Raw genomic sequence first — 21772 nt, forward strand, 5'->3', positions numbered from 1 at the left:
GCACATGTGTGTAAGAAGAGTTTGCATTTGATATCCTGCTTTATCACTACCCTAAGGAGTCTCAAAGCGGCTAACAATCTCCTTTCCCTTCCTCCCCCACAACAAACACTCTGTGAGGTGAGTGAGGCTGAGAGACTTCAGAGAAGTGTGACTAGCCCAAGGTCACCCAGCAGCTGCATGTGGAGGAGTGGGGAATCAAACCTGGTTCACCAGATTATGAGTCCACCGCTCTTAACCACTACACCACACTGGCTCTCTCTAAATGCATATAGACAGACATAAAATGCCCATGAACTGTTGCTTTCAGTTCCCTCCTAGCCACAAAACCAGGTAATAAATGCTGCTGAATGAGTCTGACTTGCAGTTATTCTACGTATGTCATTCATTCATTCATTTTCTATTTAAAACATCACTAGCCCTCTGTTCATTACAAAAAAAGAAAACTCCAAATTACGATTGCAACGCATTGAAAACCTTATGCATAAGAACCGACAAAACCAAAACTGGCACTGTGGTAAACTGGCACGTCAAGGAGAAATATTTAGCACAGGTTGCTCCTTGATTAGCTAGTTTACTGCAAAGAAACAATCTTAAAGGAAAAAAACCCCTGGGGGAACATTGTAGAAATATTACACAGCTACCATCTGAAATGGTGTTCTCTTATCTCAGTGTAGAGCACCTTTCAGTGGGAAAGTAGTGAGAAGAAGATTCTCACCTCTTTATTCCACAGAACACTCCTCCATCCCAAATGCAACTGGTGTGAATGGGTAGACTAGGAACCTGTACTGGTTCATTAAGTTTTTGCTATTCCAGCCTTTATGGCTGTGGCCACAATATCCACAATATCCGGATAGCTACCTTGTTCCTTTCTTTCTCTCATGTATATATGCAGGGTTTCTATACGAAGTGGAAGCCTGGAGTCGGGCCTTTTTCAGGAACATTTGTTAAAACATTATCTTCCAAGAAATGCATTTTTCTTTCCTGTAACACAGCAGCAGCAGCAGATCAGACAGAATACACTGTGGCCTACTGCACACAATGGGTAGTTGTAAGATAATGTCAAAATGCCAACCTAGTTGCAGGTGGTGTGCTGTCCGGTGAACTGACTGGCATGAAAAGCAATGACCCTGTTGACGTACTCTTTGTTCTACTGGGCAGTGATAGTGGCATCAAGTGGATATATTAGTGAATTATATAGCTGAGCTGCTGTGATAAAAAGGCACTGCTCATGTCAACAAAAGGCTTGATTGTAACGTGGGCTGCTAAAATGGCCTGCTTCCTCGACTTCATTTTCAAGCTTTGCAAATTCAGAGAAACTTGTTGCTTTTTGTAGAAGTCATAGCTTACACCAGAGGTAGTTAACCTGTGGCTCTCCAGATGTTGTTGGATTGCATCTCCCATTCCCTGACCATTGACCATCCTGGCTAGGCTAGGATGGATGTGAGGTGGAATCCAGCAGCATCTAGAGGGCTTTATGTTAGTCACCCTTAACATTCTGTGTGCTCTGGCTTCCATCATGGTGTTCCATTGCACCAGAAGCGGTGTAGTCATGCTGGCCATATGACCCAGAAAGCTGTCTGAGGACAAACACTGCACTGGCACCCTCGGCCTGAAATGAGATGAGCCCTGCTCCCCATAATTGCCTTTGACTGGACTCAACCGTCCAGGGGTCCTTTACATTTTACCTTTCTATGATTCTATAGAAGTACAGTGGTGCCTCGCAAGACAAAATTAATTCGTTCTGTGAGTTTTTTCGTCTTGCGAATTTTTTGTCTTGCAAAGCACGGTTTCCCATAGGAATGCATTGAAACGGTTTCCCATAGGAATGCATTAACGGTTTTAAGAAAAAGGAAACAAACTTGCAAGACGTTTTCGTCTTGCGAAGCAAGCCCATAGGGAAATTCGTCTTGCGAAGCAACTCAAAAAACGAAAAACTCTTTCGTCTTGTGAGTTTTTCGTCTTGCGAGGCATTTGTCTTGCGAGGTACCACTGTAGTATAATAATATAATATAGTTATTAGGCAGGTGCTTCTACTGTACTGCTATTGGTGAATGCTAAAAACATATCAAAATGTTTTCTCACACCAGTGTCTCCTTGTATGTGGGGAGCTAGCATCTCTACAAAGGCGCTGTATAGCCAAGGATTTTTAGTGAGGGTGGGTAAATTCAAATAAAGGTCCCCCCCCCATGTGTACCATATATTATGTTACTACTTTCTGCCACTCCCAAATGCTTAAATTATCTCCCAGACTTGAAAGCCTAAATTTCTGGGTCTGCCTGTCTTCCCCCCCCCCATTCCGAATAAACATATCTGCACTTGCTGAGCTGTTGTACTGATACACCATATTGGGTTTTTTTTTTTTCATTTTTCCTTTAATCTGGGACAACTCCCTTTGACTCCCTGCCTTTTCTCCAAGGCAGATAATAGACTCAGAGTTGGAAGGGACCCTGAGGATCATCTAGTTCAAGCCCCTGCAATGCAGGAATACGCAGCTGGATCGAACCTGCGACTTTGGCGTTATCAGCATCACGCTCTAACTAACTGAGCTATCCAGCCTGTCATAAGATCAGGCTGTCAAAAACTGGGGAGATGAGAGCTCTCAGGCAGAATATACCAAAGTTACAACAACCCCAGGTTTCTACTTGCTTCTGCTTCGAGGATAGGCAATACTAACCCAGATGGACCAATGGCCTAATCCAGCATGGCAGCTTCTTCCTATGTCATTTTCAGGAGTTTCAAATGTGAAGCATAAAACAGCTTTCCCTCAAATTAGCTGTAATCCTAATTTTAAGCCTCCACTGCTGAAAATGTGCATACAGGTTTCTTCCACATTAGCAACATTGACAAAACTATGGTACAAGCAGCATAAGAGAGGCCTTGTGTGAAATAATGCTCTTTTTAACCTCCTTTAAGGGCTACTGACAAAATGATCTAAGATTTGTCTAGCCTTTACATTATGCATAGAGCGGGCATGGCTGCCTGTGAGTTTTTAATTCTGGCTTTTCTTTAATCTGCTCTCACCATGATCCTATTTTAAAATCCCAAGTTTCCTACCGCAGACGTGTTAGCGTTAGGACAATACAACACACACACACACACACACACACACACACACACACACCAGAAAAGAGCAAGCGAGAAGGAATATGTCACATACTGACTACAGGGAAACAGTGCAAAACATCTAATCACAGCAGTGCCAGCAAACTTGAACCTGTCCGAAAGGATCCCAAGCTCTCAATGTTTAATTGCTGTTGATGGCTCTTGGTCAGTCATGCATGGCAATGCGTGTGTCACGCTGCTTCCTGCCTGTGTTCATTCCTGTCAGCCTTCACTCCAGGTGATGGAGCGTTGCTTCTCTGACCATGTTCAGAAATGGGGCGGGGGAAACAGAGCTCTTGCAGACATAGAGCAATGTGGATTCACATAGCCAAAAGCGGGGCGGGGGGGGGGGGGGCGGAATCAGCACCAAAATCTAGACAGCCAGGGCTGGTTTTCCTGCAACTTTTTCCTTATGTGAATGCTTAAAAAAATAAAAGTCAAACTATGGAGATTCTGTGACCTCCAGCATTCCAATTGGCAAGCTTCGATTCTTCTGTTGAATGCAAGCTAGAGGCTGCATGGAGCAATTTGAATTACAATTGAGGTGCAATGAACATTAGCATTTTTGGTGAACTGGAGCTTTAAAACTGCTGATTTAAACAGCTAACAAGAAAGAAAGCTAGGCAGGAGAGGAGGAGGAGGAGGGGAAACAGAGATGCAACTTAAATCATCTCGAAGCTGCATAATAGCATCCTGCCTCTTTTCTGAAAGTGATTGTTTAATGGTTTATAATACGCCAGGCCTAGATTTTGCCAAGCACTTAAATATGTGGCATGCATTAGCTATGTGTGTGTGATCTCATCCCAAACAAGCAAAGCTTATGTTACATTCTTAAATTTAAGCATCCTAGACACTAATCCTGAATGCTGCCATTCCACAACTCCACTTTCATATTGCTGCAGTTTGTGATATTCCATTGGTAGTGACCTCCCAAGACATTTCAGTGCTTCAAAAATGCAACTAGCATGCCACATGTTAAAAATGTAATTGACAATTTGCTGTTTTTTTTAATGGTTCCACAAAACCTAATGCCTGAGGTGGGTTGCATCACTTTGCCTGGCTCTATAAATTGGTGGAGCAATAGATGTACAAGGCAACTAATTACCTAGTAAATACTTATCTAAACCTATGTGTAAGCTCCTTACTTTGACCACTCATGACAAGAGGGAGATCTGTACAGAAAAGAGCCAGCGACGCAACACATTCCTTTTACTAGCTGCACTGTATGGACACGACACACCGAAGCTGGATCACGTGCCATCACACTTTTCCTTAGTGCAGCACTAGTTGTGGTGGAAAAGAGCAGCTGGGGGAGGTGATGCAAGAATGCAAGTTTGCAGTGCTGCTCTCTAAACCTTGTTTTCACTTGTATTGTCGTCACCAGGAATGTTTTTTTGCTTTACCTAAAAAGTCCTGTAAGTGAAACCATTGCTGTGTCATGACCAGGCAAGTTGAGATGTCAGTCTAGTTCTTGCATCTTAATGCTTCTGGGGCTATTAACAACCTCGAATTAAAATCACCAACATATAAAATATTAACTATTTGAACCTGAATCAAAGTTGGTATTTATAATTTAATTATTTATTCATGTACTGAGTAATGTGCTATGTGCTGTTTTATGTTCTGCATCTGCGGAAGATAGGTAGCTGCCTTATACTGGCTCAGGTCACTGGTAAGTCTAACTCAGTTATATCTACATTTCTTATCCCAGAAATTGAACCGGGGACCTTTTGTGTGCAAAGCATGTGTTTACAAGAAAACCACATCCCTTTCCAAAATCTGTAGACTCAACTTGTCTCGCCTTCCCAAAGAAAAATGCCACCCAGACTCAAAAAAGCAGCTGGCATATAGTGATGATAGGAAATAGCCCCCATGAGCCTATGATCTCTCTTTCACTTTGTAACTCTTAGGATGCAGTCCCAGACACATCAGGGAGTAAGTCCTGCTGAATTCGGTGAGACTTTTGAGTAGATATACATAGGACTGAGCAGTTGGACCTATAAAACATTGATCCCATATTGATGACATATTCAAATTTTTTGGGATTATTATTATAGTGATCAAGTTTAATATTTGGTGAAATATGACTACAGATTCATCTTCAAACAAGTTTCTCCAATCAATTACTTTTGGGCATGATATCCCTTCTTTCTCGACATTTACTATTTTAAAAAATTAGTACAAAACTCTGCTTGTAGTGGCAAAAGAGCAATTTCATAATCAATCAGTAAAGGATTCCATACATACAACCAACCAACCAATCATTTCCATTTCCTTGGCAATTTAGAGAAAACTGGAATTAAAAGCACAAGTTCACTTCCGCCAGCAGTCTAGAATAGATGTTGATGTTAATTCTTTCGGTCCTTTTTCTTTCTTTTTTTCTTTTTTGGTCATGGAAATAAAATGAAAGATCTCAACAAAATGATCTGGGGAAAACACAAATCTGTCCAGAAGCTAAGAACAGCAGAGGCAGGCAAAATGCTACCTTCCTCCCACTGCCCTGTCATTGTAACTGCAACCTGACATGTCAGCCTTGGGGGTGTGGTTAAAAAGGACCTGCCCTCCAGGGTATGAAAGGAAACTTCAGCATCCTTGCTCATTCGGGTCTTGTATAAAAACTGACAGATGTGTCAAAGGTATGATGGGGCAGTGAATAAGTAATAGGGCTTGACAAGCTGGACCTCATCATTCCATTCAGCCCAAGGTGAGGCAACAGTCAGGGCAATTAAAAAAAACATGCAACATTCTAGATAGGCGATTATGATATAGTTCATGTTTTTCATCTATGCTCCCTTATGTCAAAGGAAATAGATATGTATTATGAGAACACATCTAGGACCACAGCCTATACCCTGGTATAATAATGGTTTGCACTATAGTTTAAATGTCAACTCCTTATGTTTGTTTTTACATAAAGAGTGCCGGACTTTCAAAATGGATTGTGGAAAGAGAAGGTTTAAGCAATGCACATTTAATAATAAGGACAATGATTATCTGAATGATCGTCGGGCATTTTAGTCAATGGTGGTGTTACAGCATGGATCTCAGAGGTGAAGAGGCAATTATTTGTCTGCTGAACCACCCTAATCCCTAGACATCCATAGGTCAACTTCCAGCAAAGGATCCAATTCAGATATCTTTGCTTGCAAAACATACACGCTCAAATTCCTTCTCAAAGTATCCGCTTTATAAATGACACATGGATGGCAAAGTGCTGCCTAACTATGAAAAAATACAATTTCTTTAAAGAAAAGAGAGAGAGAACCTACAAAACGCTCTATTTTTCTAGGTATCGTCTAAAGACAAAAGCCCTCAACTGTACACATTTATTTTACGTGTTTAATATCATTTTTCCAGAGCAACCTTGCAAAACACCCACCAGCAGAACTGAATCCCCCTCCCTTTGATGTCTTTTTGGGGCCAGCTGACAACCTTTTTAGAAATGCCCATGCCTTCTAATTTAACCTTTTGATTTGTTTTTATGATAGTTTTTTTTATCTGCTTCATTGAAATCGCATCGACAAATTATTATTAGTTAAGCTTTTAGCCCTCTTTTATACTGTAAACTGCTCAAAAAGTTTCCAGACTGAAGAGTGGGATATAAATATTTGGGATACATATACAAATAAGTACTGCAATGACAAGGGCATGGCTAACTGTGAGTATCCAAACACAGGAGGGATGCCAAAAGGATTTATGGGCTTGGCATACAATACATTGGACGCTTTCCTCCAGTTGCAAAAGAGGATAGAAATATGAATGAAATTTGCCTTCACTTTGTGCCACATGCAAATTTGTATCCTCTTTTGCAGCTGGAGTAAAGAGTTCAATATATAGGGTCACACACAAGTAATAAGATGTCTGACAGACAGAATGTCAACAATTGAAGCCTTCTCCATACATCTATTTCTATTTAGCCTTCCCCTGTTGTATTTCTGCCAGCCACACAACTCCTGTTTTATCTCAATAGCAACTCTTAATCATGCAAAGAACTGAAGTGGCTTGAGTTGTAAATAAGGATGAATTTGTTCAGTTTGTAATCTAATGCAAACTTATCAGTTTCACATTTCCTGTACCAACACAAAAATCAAAGTAGCTCTCTGCTCTTCCCCACAGCATTTGCAATGCAGTTCTCCAACCAAAGAATGCATACAAATGTGTATAGTGAAAAGCATGTTCATTCTTACCATAATTAGTAAAAACTATAAAAAATGAATTATATTAGGGGGAAACTGCTTGCAAAAATTCATATGCGTACTAGGTAAAATTCCATATAAAAATTAGTGTACAGCGGTACCTCAGGTTACAGACACTTCAGGTTACAGAAGCTTCAGGTTACAGACTCCATTAATCCAGAAATAATACCTTGGGTTAAGAACTTTGCTTCAGGATGAGAACAGAAATCGCATGGCGGCAGCACAGCGGCAGTGGGAGGCCCCATTAGATAAAGTGGTACCTCAGTTTCATGTTAAGAATGGATCTCCAGAACGAATTAAGTTCTTAACCCAAGGTACCACTGTATTAGGAACAATGAGTACAAATTTTCACATGGTTTTTTGTTTTGTTTTTAATCATAAATGTATGCAGAAATAGGGCAAACCAAACTTAAGCTTGGAAAATGAAAAACTGAGAGAAACTTACATTAAAAGATCTGTCCATTTCTAGCTGTAAGCCTAGTAGCTGTAAATTTAAATTTTTGAAAGGGAGGAGGTCAAGATTATGGAGGTTAGGACTACCATCAATTTATCTTTGGTTCTCAGTATGACATTCACTGCAAGACCAAGCGTGGTATTTCAGACGGCGGGGGGCAGGGGTAAAAGACATTTAAGATTTACAATGATTTAGGTTCAGATGCCCATGGTTGGATAAATTCAAGTTTGAATTGCTTAAAATCCAGCTATGTAACAAGCAAGCAGGAGTCAAAGCCTTCTCTCTCTCCCCCCCCCCTCAAAAAGCATTTGAGTCTTAGATATGTATATACTCACTTCAATGTTTATACCAAAAGCAGTAACCCACCTCCAAGAATCATCCTATCTTTCTCTCAGGGGTGAATCTGCTTTCCTAAAGATCAGTCATTGCCTTGATCTCATGCCTTGTCTAAAAACACTAACGCTACACCTGGTTACACATTGTGGGAGCCCAGGTTCAGACATAATGTTAAGCCAAAGCATGCCTCAGCTTTGGGCAGTGTGGCGGCAGCAGGACTGGGGAGGAACAAAGTGCCCATGATTTTAGCCCCATGCACCAGTGTGTTCACCTTTAAACCATAGCTAAGCTTAATGCGAAGGTACGTGGGTGGCGCTGTGGGTTAAACCACAGAGCCTAGGACTTGCCGATCAGAAGGTTGGCAGTTCGAATCCCCGCGACGGGGTGAGCTCCCGTTGCTCGGTCCCTGCTCCTGCCAACCTAGCAGTTCGAAAGCACGTCAAAGTGCAAGTAGATAAATAGGTACCGCTCTGGCGGGAAGGTAAACGATGTTTCTGTGCGCTGCTCTGGTTCGCCGGAAGCGGCTTAGTCATGCTGGCCACATGACCCGGAAGCTGCATGCCGGCTCCCTCAGCCAATAAAGTGAGATGAGCGCCACAACCCCAGAGTCGGTCACGACTGGACCTAATGGTCGGGGGTCCCTTTACCTTTAAGCTTAATGCTGGTTGAAAGTAATGTGTGAACCAGGCCAGAGTATAAGACAGGTCCCTGAAATAGGGTTGTTTCAGTTGCATGAGCTTAGGCTTGGTATGGGGATTAGAGGACTGTGCCAAAGGCTTGAAGGTAATCAAAATAATCACTGTTTGAATTGCAGGTGCCAGAGCATTTTACTTAAAGTGAAATTCAAGGTCAATTTGGAAGGTCTGAAGGATGTTGAAATGTTATTTCTCAGGAGGGTTTTGCACATCTCCATTAGAGACTGAATCCAGGTCAAACTAGTCAACAGATTAGCATATTTCTAAGACTGCCTCTGTCATAGAATCATAGAGTTGGAATAGACCACAAGGGCCATCGAGTCCAACCCCCTGCCAAGCCTGCCACCCTAGTACTTTTTTTAAAAAGCAGAATTTTTCAGTTAGGAAAGTGACAGGAATGAACAAATGATTAACAGGAAGACTTGTAAACAACTCACAAGGAAATAGCAGGATAGCTGCATATTGGCACAAAACCATCATGTAAACAGATCAAAGTGAATGCTCAAAAAGGTATTACCATGTATTTTTAAATCAGCTATATCTTTTAATTGGTTTTATACTTTAGCCTTTTTATTTTGCTATGGGCTTTTACTTATATGTGAACTGCCTTGGCATTTCTTCTTGAAATGAAAGGTGGTATATAAATTCTTTTAATATTTATAAAAATAATAATAAAGACACAAATATAGCCAAACCACCAGATAAGCTTTTCACAAATAAATCAGGCTATGTGCTGAATAAAAAGGTTGTCTGGAGAAGCCCCACTGTTCACATTCCTTCTTTCTTTTACGCTTTCTTTCTTCTGACATTTCATCTCCTGGCTTGATTCTGCTCTTAGCAAGCTTTGTGTGTTAAGAGAGTGCCAGGCATGCACACTTTTAATGCTTCCACCCTGATGCTGTCATCCTTGTCAAATATCTGGAAGCTTCTTTGCCAGAGTGCTGCTGACATAAACTCTGGCAGAGTCCAGGAAAAAACTGTGCTTTCCCTACAGGGCCAGAAGAAGGAACCGAGAAGCTGATTGCCACCCATCAAAGTGTCTGCAAGGAATCCTTAGGAATGACCCACATGTCACTTTCCAACTTGCAGTCTGCTGAGATATGTTGGAATAGTGCCCCAAACATGCTTTAAAAGTGTAATAATATGGTTATGGCCAGAGTAAACTTAAGCTTGTGTACTCAAAAGTAAGTCCTATTGAGTTCAATGAGACTTATTCCAGCATTAGCATGCATAGGATTACAGCCTATAAATTGTGTGTGGCAAAGATCATCCTCTACTAGGGCCTCAGACTTTTTACTGTACATGCTCTTTCTGGCTTTACAGAGGCATGTGGCTGCAAGTGTTATTAGCTTCTTCCACACCTGAGATTTTGAATACAAGAAGGAAAAAAGCAAAGAGAGAGGGAGAGAAACATTGCAAGCAGGTGCTAGTGATTTTAATTTTATCCATTTGCAGGGACGCGGACTTAGAAAAAATATTGGGGGGGCCCGGGAAAGCTCATGAATAATAAATAAGCTCATGAATATGCAAATAGAGTGGCTCCGGCCCTAAATAGGGCAAGCCACGCCCCCCAGCCAGCCGATTGGCTGGCTGGGAGGTGTGGCCAGTCGGGATTCCCCTGTTCTCGCGGGATTTCCGGCAGTGCCTTGGCAGCCGGGGCTCTCCGATTAGGGCGCGCGGCTGGCTGGCTGGCGAAGGAGCAGGTGCGGAGGAGGCGGGGGACGGCGGCGGCGCTCTACTGGAAGGGCGCCCGCCCGAGATTATTGGGGGGGCTGAGCCCCCCCAAAAAATTTTTTGAGGGGGCTCGAGCCCCCTCAAGCCCCATGGAGTCGGCGCCTATGTCCATTTGTTTTGCTTTCTCAAGGCCTATTCATAACACCACATTGACACAACGGCAGAGTAGGCCATGAGTCAGATCTAGTTCAGGGGAAGTGGATAATGTGACTTCCTGATCACAAACAAAACTCAACTTGTATTTAGCTGGAATACAAACAGGGTACATTTATGCTTCTTGGGCAGCTGTTTCATTTCTCCATTATCACTTTAAACAAAGCACACCCAGGGACAGACATACCTTGTATGTGTGTTCAGGCAATTAGTGACCTACATGATGGCGGCTGGAGAAGGAGGAGAGGACAGAGGGTGAAGAAAGAGCTGTGAGTGGAGGGTGGCCCTTTCCCCATCCTTTGGACCCCCTGGAGAACTCAACAAACCTGGATCAGGGTGTGGAGAGTACAGCTGAATGGGGCACAGCTGCGTGCAGCCTGAGGAAGTACCATTCACCTTGGGCCTGCCCATAAAAAGCAAGTCTATACAGTGAGATATTAGGGTGATGCCTGCTGTTTTCCAGGAACTCCTCTTGTGAGACATTTGTGGGTGAGTTGAGAGTTTGTTTGGACCCTGGGTGAGACGTCGGAGGCTGAGAGGGAGGGAGTACCAGAAGGAAAATGAATTAATATTGATTTGCATATATTAGTAACTTTGCATTAATATAACATTTTTATATGTAGCTGTGTATCTTTGTAATATTTCATTTAAGTTGTCTGTTGGCGCTTCCGTTTTTTTGTATACCACTTAGAGATGTTTTAAAAATATTAAGCAGTATAGAAATTCATAAATCATCAATTGATCACTATATGGGGCTCTTCCGATGGCAGCAAATACTGTACTTCCCCACCCCCCACCCCGGGTAGAAAGAAGTGTGTCTTGACACTCTGTGTAGCTGCCCCCTGTTTCTGGGACCAATATTGATTTACTTCAAAACATGTTAAGAAAGAATTGCATTCCTTTGAGTTTAGCCAGAGGGGAGAGTTAATTGCTGTGATGGGCCTGAAGATGAGGAAATGGAAAATAAATGAAGGTTTAGGGAGGGTGGGTTATTTTTAAAAAAAACAACAACAGGAAAGACAATTTGGATTTGAGCACTACATTTGTATCAGATCCTACCTGATTTCAGGGTCCAGGTAACCTCATATGGAGAGAGGTGGTCCTTGAGATATTGTGGTCCTGAGCCATGGTGACAGAAACACTCTCAACTCTGAACTCGGTGCCACAATAGGGTAAGATGTTGTTCGGCTCCAGCGTTTTGGGAGGCAGTAGTTGAGAATCCCTGAATGGGTACGCTATTACGCCTTGCTTCTGACTTTGGTGCTCTTACATCTTCCTAGAGAAATGAACTTCTGAAGTAGCTAAAAACTGCCCATTTTCCTGCCCTCTCCCTGTAGGCCCAAGGTGTCCAGAAACAAGTGCAAGAGGTGTGAAGGAAGCAGCTTAGTCTCTAAGGCTCAGAGAAGGCAAGTGAGTCGCCCATGACAGCAAGGAAGAGCAGCAGTAGGCCTCAGGGCTTTGAGAGTAGGCCCCTTGCAGGAAAGTGGGGCTCACCAGAAATGCCTACCCTTGATGGCCCTGAAATTTTGAGGGCAGCCAAATGAGGATGCAGTAAAAACTGCCAGCGCCAGAAGTCTAATGTGTGGTGAGTTTTTGACCATATCTTAAGCAGTCCTGCCAGGCTATGTCCACTTCCCCTCACCTAGGTTTTTGAGCCTATTGTTCCAACCCGCAGTCTACATGTGAACTTCTGTGTCTGAGGAGCTCTGAGGTGCTCCATCTAACCTCTCTTCGGTTCCTATACCAACAATCTAGGAACTTTTACCACTTTATAACTAACCTAAGTTTTATTGCCTGTGCAACTTCTGTGAAGCACTTGAACCTGACCTTTGAAGGGTTTGTAAGCAAACCATTTTTTTAACTTAACCAAAATTGTGTTCTTTTCTTGTGCTGGGGGAAAAGGGAAACTTTGGGAAGAAACCTTTTTTAAGGGGACATTTTTGAACTTACTTAAAGGGACTTATTTTAAAGGTGTAACGGTCTGTATCTCCATGCTTTCCTTTGCTGTATATTTTATGAATTTAAATCTGCTGGGTTTCTCTCACCAAGGAGTACTTGCCCCAAGCTTTGATCTTGGCATCCAGGAATTCTCCTTTATATATTTTTTTTCCTGCACCAACAAGACTAGCCATCGATTTGGAAGGCATATCTCACACAATATGGAATTTAAGTGTAGGCTGAGCCTAGTCCATGCCAGGGAATCGTTGGCCCGCGTCCTCAGATCCAGAGAGAGAGTAAAAGAAAACACCAGGAAAGATCCTTCTTTGGAGGAAAGCAGTTTTATTCTCTGTGCACAGGAGACAGCCAGCAGAATAATTTCTGGAAGACTGACTGCCCAGAAAATACGCCTCTGCAGACTTTCTTATACCTTGAGTAGGCTCTCTCCCTCCTCCCCACGCCCTCCAGAAACTTCCCCAATCAACTGGAAAGTTTTCAACTTATTTTTAGCATGTCTATAGCCCCCTAAACAGCCCTCCCTATTGTTCCCTATACAGGCGTCTTGCATCCCTTCCTCCCGTCTCCTCCGTATGTGTCCTTTTTTTTATCTTGCATTCCTAAAGTAAAAAAGCGAGGGGCCTATTCTGCAGGTCTGGCTATTTCTAGCTTACAGCCTCTGTCTTATCTTACATTCCTTCGAGGGGCCTTTTTTGCAGGTGAAGTTATTTCTAGCTCAGAAATTGACTTAGATCCAAGGTATAGAAGATCCTTCTTAGGTACAAGGTACAAGGTATAGAAAGCATATAGAAAGCAACCCTTCCCTCTCCCTTCACTCCCTCCTCTTCTTATGAACAACCTAATACTTAGGTTCGTTCTGGGGTAGGGGTCTATAATCTCTCATGAAAGCAATCACGCGAGGTCCCATCATGCGAGACATCATCTTCTCCATCATATTTTGCATACATTGCATCAAGCAGGGCATACAGAAGCAGAAAAGCAATAGAAGCATTATTGGACCCATCACCATAGTAAATATTCTCCCCATCCATCCACCTGGGAAGATGCCGTCCAACCAAGACATATCCCAGCCCTCCCAGGTTTGTACAGGGACATGTGCTACCTTTTCAATGCTTGCTGCCAGATCACGGATAGCCTCGCCATGGTCTGAAATGTTGAAGCAACATGCTCCACCTGTCAGGTTCAGGGCAGCACAAAAACCCCCTTGCTTAGCTAAAATGAAGTCCATTCCCAAACGCAATTGGAGAATAGCCGTTCGGGTTTCATCTAGCTGGGTGGCAACAAGGCGGAGGGCGGTGGCTGTGGCATTGGCCACAATCTCTACCACTGCCTGGAGCCTGATGATTCGATTGAGATTGTAAATGGGCTCTCTGGCGCCTGCTACTAGCTCATCGGGGTTCCAGGAGGCAGGATCATCAAGGGGATGGAGGGGGATCGCTTCCTTCCACAAAACCTATGGCGCTCGTGCCAACAGAAATACGAGAGCATCCATATGACAAGGGCGGTACATATCACTCCTACCCACCAAACCCAATATCTCCATGGTTCCTCCCACCAATACTCGGGGTTCATTTCTAGTTTTCTTTTACAGCTGAAGGGCCCACTGATACTCGTATTCAATTATTTGCCGGGCCTCAGGGGTGCCTCTCCACTTCTCTGCTGAGGCACCTACTATATGGAGCAATTTCCCTACAATCCCTTGTGGGTGGACTGGGCTCTCGTGTTGTCTCTTCAAGATATTATACCCAAAAGGGGCTCCTCCCTCTTCATGTATCAGCATGCACCCACAGGAATATGTCCACCCCTGCAATGGCCTGACACTTGGGGTGACTATATCAAGGGGTTCCGGGCCCAATACCAAAAGTCTGATTGGTGCCTCTGAATTTGCTGGAGAGCAAGTTTCTACGTTGGGGACGCTGCCCGCGGGCGCCCCTCCCATCCAATTCTTCAGCCGTGCGTGGAGATATCAGCCTCCGGAGTGATATCAGCAGGGCGGTTGTCTACCGGGCGTCTGGAGATGGTCAGCCGAAGGGAATTCTCTGGATCTGGTGTTACTGTCCAGTCTGAAATGGCTTTCTTCACTCGAGTATGGTGGACCCACGGGGTGATGCCGGCAACCTTCACAGCAGTAGGGGTAGAGAGTAGCACAGTGTAGGGTCCCCTCCAGCAGGGCTGTAGGGGGGCTCGCTGCCAGTCTTTCACCCACACTTCGTCACCTGGCTCGAACTGATGGAACGGTTCAGTTAACACACATGGGGTGCGAGCCTGGGTCCACCTATTGAGATAAGAAAGAACTCGGGAGAGTGACTGTACATAATTATTCAATTGCACATCTTGGCTAACATATGGAGTTAACATTCTAACATATGGAACTGGTCTTCCAAACATAACTTCAAAAGGTGACAAATGGGTCCGTTTTGACGGGAGACTGCGGACCCTGAGTAATGCCAAGGGCAACTTGGTCACCCAATTAGACCCGGTCTCCTGTGTCAGCTTGGACAGCTGATTCTTTAGAGTTCTGTTCATTCTCTCTACTTTTCCAGAACTCTGGGGTCTATAAGCAGTATGCAGCTTCCAGTTGATCTGGAGCGCTTTAGCTAGTCCCTGTAGGACTGCATGAACAAATGCTGGTCCATTGTCAGATCCTATGGACCTTGGCAGTCCATAGCGAGGGATGATTTCCCTAAGCAGGCACCTGGTTGCTTCAAGTGCCTTTTCAGTCTTTGTGGGCCATGCTTCAACCCATCCGGTGTAGGTGCACACTGCTACCAGCAGGTAGCGGTGCAATCCACAACGGGGTAATTCAGTAAAGTCCACGACAAGATCTTCCATAGGTGCAGTTCCACTGTGCTGAATCCCTGGGGGAGCCAGTGGTCCAGCTCTGGGATTATTCTTTTGACACAGCAGGCATTTCCTGGAAATCTGGGCTGCCAGTTGGTAAAGGTGGGCTATATAGAAGCATTTTTCCAGCTGCTTGGTTGTAGCATCTGGTCCTATGTGGGTTGAATCATGGTATCTCTGAGTAACCTGCCGAGAAAGGGACTCTGGAATCCATATCCTGTCATCAGGGGTAAGGTACCATCCTTCGTTGGACAACGTTAACCCCTGAGCATCTGCAGTGTCCCTTTCCTGCTTCGTATAAGCTGGCTTGTCAGTAGTGCTTAAAATCTCTTCTGGGACCAGTGCTCCAATAACCGAGGCGGGGGCCAGTTCTTGGGCTGCTTCCTTGGCTACTCTGTCTGCCAATCGGTTTCCTCTGGCCACTTCCCCTGGTCCAGTCTTGTGTCCATAACAATGGATAACTGCCACTGCCTTGGGCTCCCATACAGCATCCAGAAGGTTCAATAAGGCTTGTGGGTGGGCCACCTGGCTTCCTCTGGAGGTAAGCAAACCTCTTTCTTTCCATAAGGCTCCATGGGCATGTAAAGTCAGGAATGCATACTTAGAATCTGTATAAATGTTTATCTTCTGTCCTTTTGCCAGGCTCAGGGCTCTGGTAAGCGCAGTTAGCTCTGCCAGCTGGGCCGATGTTCCAGGTGGGAGTGACTTTGCTTCGATCACCTGGTCTTCCAGGGCTACCACTGCATAGCCTGCCTTCCAGTGTCCAGCCTAAATGAAGCTGCTTCCATCCATAAACCATGATGGCCATTGGGGATCTGCTTCATCTTTAAGGTCAGGCCTGCTAGAATACACCTCATTCATTACTTCAATGCAGTCATGCGTGGGCTCCTCACCTTCTCCTACCGGTAATAGGGTAGCTGGGTTGAGGGCTGTGGTGACTTGGAATTTTTAACGCGGATGTAGTAGCATCTGACATTTCCTCATTTTAGCCTGGGAGAAGAAATAGGTGCCTTTCGGCAGATGGCACGCTGATTCTTTCCTAAGCGGCCTCGCCCTCCTCTTCTTCTCCTAACGGTGGACTTCCCGTCTTCAGGGCCATCAACTTCTTTGCCTGGTACTTCTTCTTTTTCTTCTGGGTCTCTTTTTCCCTCTAATTATAAATGGTCTGGGCTAATTCCAGCATCCATTCAAGGGTGTGGCCCATAAAAACCTTCATTTTTATTTTATTTTTGGTGGATATCGGGCGCCGCTTGGGCTACAAAGGCAGTTTTTATGATAGGGGCATTGGCAGCCTCATCTGGGTCCACAGGGATATACTGGCGGTAGGCTTCCTTCAGCCTCTTTAAATAGGCTTCAGGGGCCTCCTCTGTCCCTTGCATTCTCATGTGTGCTCGGGCTTCAGCATGAATTCGCCTATCCTCCTCTGTAGCTAGCAGGGCATCCATCAAATATTGCACATCATAAGAAGTGGGGTTGTATGTTTTAAAAATTGGCAGGGTTTTCTTCAAATGAAGGGTTTTGGTTCTTCCAATTACAAACATCTGCACTAGAGAAGGGGACATGTTGAACTGTATGAGTTCTGTTGGGCACAACCCCATCAGGTCCCGCGGGGGCCGGAGGGTCATACACTCTATGGAGAGGCATCACTCTGGCCGCGCCCTTCTCCTGTGCTTTATGTGCCCTATGGAGGGTCACTCTTTTCGCTGCCTTTCCCCACTTTTTCTGCCACTTTCTTCTCTGTTCCCCTATACATCCCGCTGTTTTTAACATATGGGGACTGACGTCCACTTCTCATAAGGTTCCACATACTTTCTCAAACGTTCTGCCTGTTCCTCTGTTCATATCTTTCCATCACTTGTAATCAATCTTCCTACAAATGCCTCATCCTCATCATCCTCTTCTCGTTCCTCCCTTTCTCCATCTTCGCCCAGGTCTAACAATGCATTGTCCACGGGATTGGGGGCTGGGCCATCTGTTCCTTGTGGTGGGGTGGTGCCAGGGCTGTTGCCGGGGCATACGGCGGTGGGGGCATTAAAACTTTATCTTCTTCCTTCTCTGAATCCTGGAGGACTGGGGGGTTGTCCTCCTGTCTTCCTGACTGAGCAGATACGGCTGCCTGAGACTTTTTGGCAGCATGACTTCAGCCAAGGGGGGTTCTTTTCCACATTGGTCTTCCATGTGGAAAGGTAGGGGATTTGATCAGAACGGTTATTCAAAATGTTCTGATATAATGTGAAGTTCTTCAACTGGGGTCCCCAATATGACATCCTTCTAGGTATTACAAAAGTTCCCTTAGAGGGATGTCATATTGGGGACCCCCCAAAAGTGCCTGTTTATTATGGGGCATGGGGAGGGTGTCTCCTTTTTTGCCTGGTTATTTGTTTTGGAGAGGTGTTTTGCATGGGGTGTTCTGAGCATCGCCATTTTTAATTTTGTGGAACGCGTATTTTGTGATTTCTACTAGCATTTCTTATATTTCCAAATGTGCTCTTTCATGTTGCTGTAAGTAAAGTTACTTCAATGAAAGTAACATCTTCAAATGAGAACTATTGGTAGGCGCAGAGGGCAGGAAAGAAGCTATTTTTTATTCTGTTTTGAATGTGATATAGAAACCTGTATTGGGGGCGGGGGAATCCAAAACATCTCATTTCTGTAGTACAGAAAAGCATCCCATTATCTAAGTGCACTGGAGCTCTTTTTAAACACCAGGCTCAGGGCTCTTTTTTAATAAAAGAAAAAATTGCTTTGAGCAAATACTGCAGAATTTTTTTTGAAAGTGAGAAATAATGTTAATGTGGAGAAGCTACCAACATAAGCCTGAATATGATAAACCAATTCATTCATCTTTAAGGAACAGTTTTATTTAACACAATTAATGCTGAAACAAATATTTAGAGTGAACTTTGGATTTGATCAGTTCTGTGTATTTACATGATATGAATTTGATTTGGGGTGTTTATCCAAGTGACACAAGTCCAACTATAGTTATCTAAGCAGCTTGGGCAACGTGCAAAATGCTCAGATAATGTGAGGACTGCTGATATGCTGATCTATGGCTCCATGGATGTCACACAGGACACGTAATGAGCCTATGAGTAATGAGAATATCCTATCTGCAAAGATTAAAAGAGAGATATTAATGATCACAGTTTGTGGGCTGGTGGAAATATTATTCACCCTATGTGCAGGGCACAGAAATGTCCTTACAGTGGTGATAAGCACAGGGGAAATAATGTTTTGAATTCACAGTATTAGGATAGATTGAAGCTGCATAGCAGCAGCACTGCTGCTTGAGGTATGCAACACAGAATAACAGCACATCTTAAGAAGGGTCCGGCCCTACCATTGGGAAGTGTGAGGTGGCTGATTTTGGATGTTAGGAAAGGGCAAGTTTGTTGATTAATTAACCTTGTTATTGCAGTAGGCACCAGTAAGCACCTATGTGATTTTCTGTGGGGTATTCTGCACCCTGATTTGGGGACAGGGGTGACATTTCCTATTCTGTCTCTGGCAGAAAAATGTCTTGGACTGCTTCTGATCATAAGAGTCACATAAATGTGATTCCTCCCAGGTTTTCTGAGATGGAGAGGGAAAAACTATGTAAGCTATCCTAACCTCTTGAAGGAAGTGTCTGACTAAAATACATTTTAAGATGCTAACCAACCAGTTATGCTTATACAGCTGATCAAGATGGAGTGTGGCCTGAAACTTGCTGTTATTTTACAAATGTAATATGTTCTGATCTTCCAGTGTGGATCACTTTCCATACCCAAGACAAATTGATCCACTGTTTTAGTTGCTTCTTTTATAATCTAGGTGATTTCCTTTTGTATCTCCTTTTTCCCTTGAACCTCTGCCTGTTTGTTCAATATATCAGGCAAACAGATTCTGCTTGATCCGCCCCTTTTGTCAGGCACAATACCATCAAAGGCAGTGATTTGTGAGCTTGAGAGAGCAGAGACAATGTGTGCCTGGGTCACTGGTAATTAAGGAATGTCAGTGGTCAAGAAGGGCGAAAATCAGTTCAAGCCAAACTGAAGCATTTAGGTATTTTAGTGCTGCATCCTTTTAGGTCTCTCTCAGCTTATAAATATTAATTTAAAGACTACCAACAAGGACAGTAAACGGATTTAGGCATAAAACTTCCTGTCAGGAGTGATTTATGCCCAATAAAAGGAGAGCTGGATAGAGAAAGCCTGCTTCGCTAAGTTTATGATAGACAGTGAAACAGTGCCATCAAAATAAAAAGGATTCCACCATGTAGCTTGCTGTATGGGGTGCCTCCATTCTTAATCAGCATCATGCGGGTGATGTTTTCTTATTTATTGTATTGTTTTCTTTCATAAAGACATCTGATGTAATATGGTTAAAGGCCTGGGGCAGTGTAAAGAATATAAGTGAGCTCTTATTTTTGTGTTCTTATTACCACATGCAGGGCAATGCTAACTTATCCATTTTGATGTTTTCTTTTTGCTAGCTGAGTGTTTACATTGAATATGAGCACGTCAGCATAACTTTTGGAGACGTGCTTTGTCATAAAGTCAGCACCACCCAAAAAGGTGTCACCTAGGAACATAGGAAACCACATAGCAAGTCAGGCCACTGCTCCATCTCTAGCTCAATATTGTCAATATTGGCAACAGATCTCCAGGGTTTCAGAGAGAGGATGTTCACAGCCCTACCTGGAGGTGCTGGAGATTGAACCTGAGGCCTTTTTGCAGGCAAAGCAGATGCTCTACCACTGAGCTTGAGACTCCCTACCAAATACCATTTGCAAAAGCACAAAAATAGACAGGTCAGGTAGATATGAAAAATTACTTTTATTATAAGTTATCTGGTGGGTAGAGACATGGGGCTGAATATTTTGCATGACTGCTTTGCTCTCGAGTGTGACTGCTTTGCTGTTAGAGGGAATGATTTTAAGGCCTGGTTTATAAGCGTCAGGAGCCACCCTGCTATGGCAGCTATTTGTGCTATGGATGATGGGGCCCATAAAAACGTAATAATTGCCCTGCTGGATCAGACCAATGACCTGTCTAGCCTAGTATCCTGTTCCCCTTTATAGCCAACCTGATGTCCACAAACTAAACATGAGAGCAGGAATCCTCCCACAGCTACTCTGACGCAATGAATACAGTGGTACCTCAGGTTAAGAACTTAATTCGTTCTGGAGGTCCGTTCTTAACCTGAAACTGTTCTTAACCTGAGGTACCACTTTAGCTAATGGAGCCTCCCGCTACCACCGCATGATTTCTGTTCTCATCCTGAAGCAAAGTTCTTACCCGAGGTACTATTTCTGGGTTGGCAGAGTCTGTAACCTGAAGCGTCTGTAACCCGAGGTACCACTGTATTTAGATGCATAGTGCCATAGGTCTTGGAGGTAGCATATACAGTAGCTACCATGACTAGTACCAATGAATAGGCCTATCCAGTCTTGGTTCAATCTCCTTTTAAAGTTGGTGACCATCGCCACATCTTGTGGCAGTGAATTCCATAGGTTAACTATGGCCCCATGTTGTTTGACAGATTAGGTGTGTTTTAAACTGTTGGCTGCTTTGATAACATTTTTTTGGTAGGGGAAAAAGTGGTATATGATGCAAATAAAAAAGTAAAAGGCTAACACTCTGTTTTTCCATAGTTTGTCTTGCTGAGACTTGAAATTCTCAGGACTCCTCCCAAAGATCTGCTTATCAGCATTCTTGTTTCCAGTTGCCACCCACTATGCAGCTGGACATATGAATCAAGCCTAATCCTTCTTTCTTTCTTTTTTTGCGGGATGTATGTTGAATCAAGAGGGACAAAATTTACAAGTGTTTCCGCTATGCAACTTTCACATTCATTCCAATAAGGCTTTTTACAAGTGGCACAAATAAGCTTTGCCAAAATGAATGAAAACTGTGTAGCAGCAGAGTTTTCACCCTAAATCAGGGCTGCAGCATTATTCTTGGCCTCTGACTGCAGAACGATTTCTGGGCTTATTGTGCCGCAGAATTTATTAACCTTGATAATCAAATTCACTCCCCTGGGGTGTTGCTTTGTTGAATGAAGTCACTTGTTCTTGCGTTATGGGAACAACAGTGAAGTCAATGAAATCTGACCACAAACCGACTTATTATGAAATTTCCTGACAACTGATTTAATGGCTTGGTCAGAAAGCAAAGTTATATGGCCCTAATTCCCTTGAAAAAGTAATTTGGTTTACAGCAGGTTCACCAAGGCTGTTTATTTTTAGAAGACATGTGGGACTGGCAACAAAACGATGCAGTGTATTCTCGCTGCCAGCCAGGCAACGGCCAAGCTTTCCA

At 43.6% G+C, this 21772-nt stretch overlaps 1 long non-coding RNA gene across 3 annotated transcripts in view; it reads left to right on the forward strand.

Annotated features, from left to right (window-relative positions):
• Positions 1-10802: 10802 nt before the first annotated feature.
• Positions 10803-21772, forward strand: part of LOC309529709 — a 47698-nt gene continuing 36728 nt past the window's right edge. The window contains exons 1-2 of one of the 3 annotated variants that reach the window (XR_014218347.1): positions 10803-10939; positions 12008-12255. This is a non-coding gene — a long non-coding RNA (uncharacterized lncRNA). The other 2 variants (XR_014218348.1, XR_014218349.1) reach the window with 2 other exon arrangements.

The sequence above is a fragment of the Podarcis vaucheri genome, assembly GCF_965113315.1.
Source record: "Podarcis vaucheri genome assembly, chromosome: 3".
NCBI classification, from domain to species: Eukaryota; Metazoa; Chordata; class Lepidosauria; order Squamata; family Lacertidae; genus Podarcis; species Podarcis vaucheri.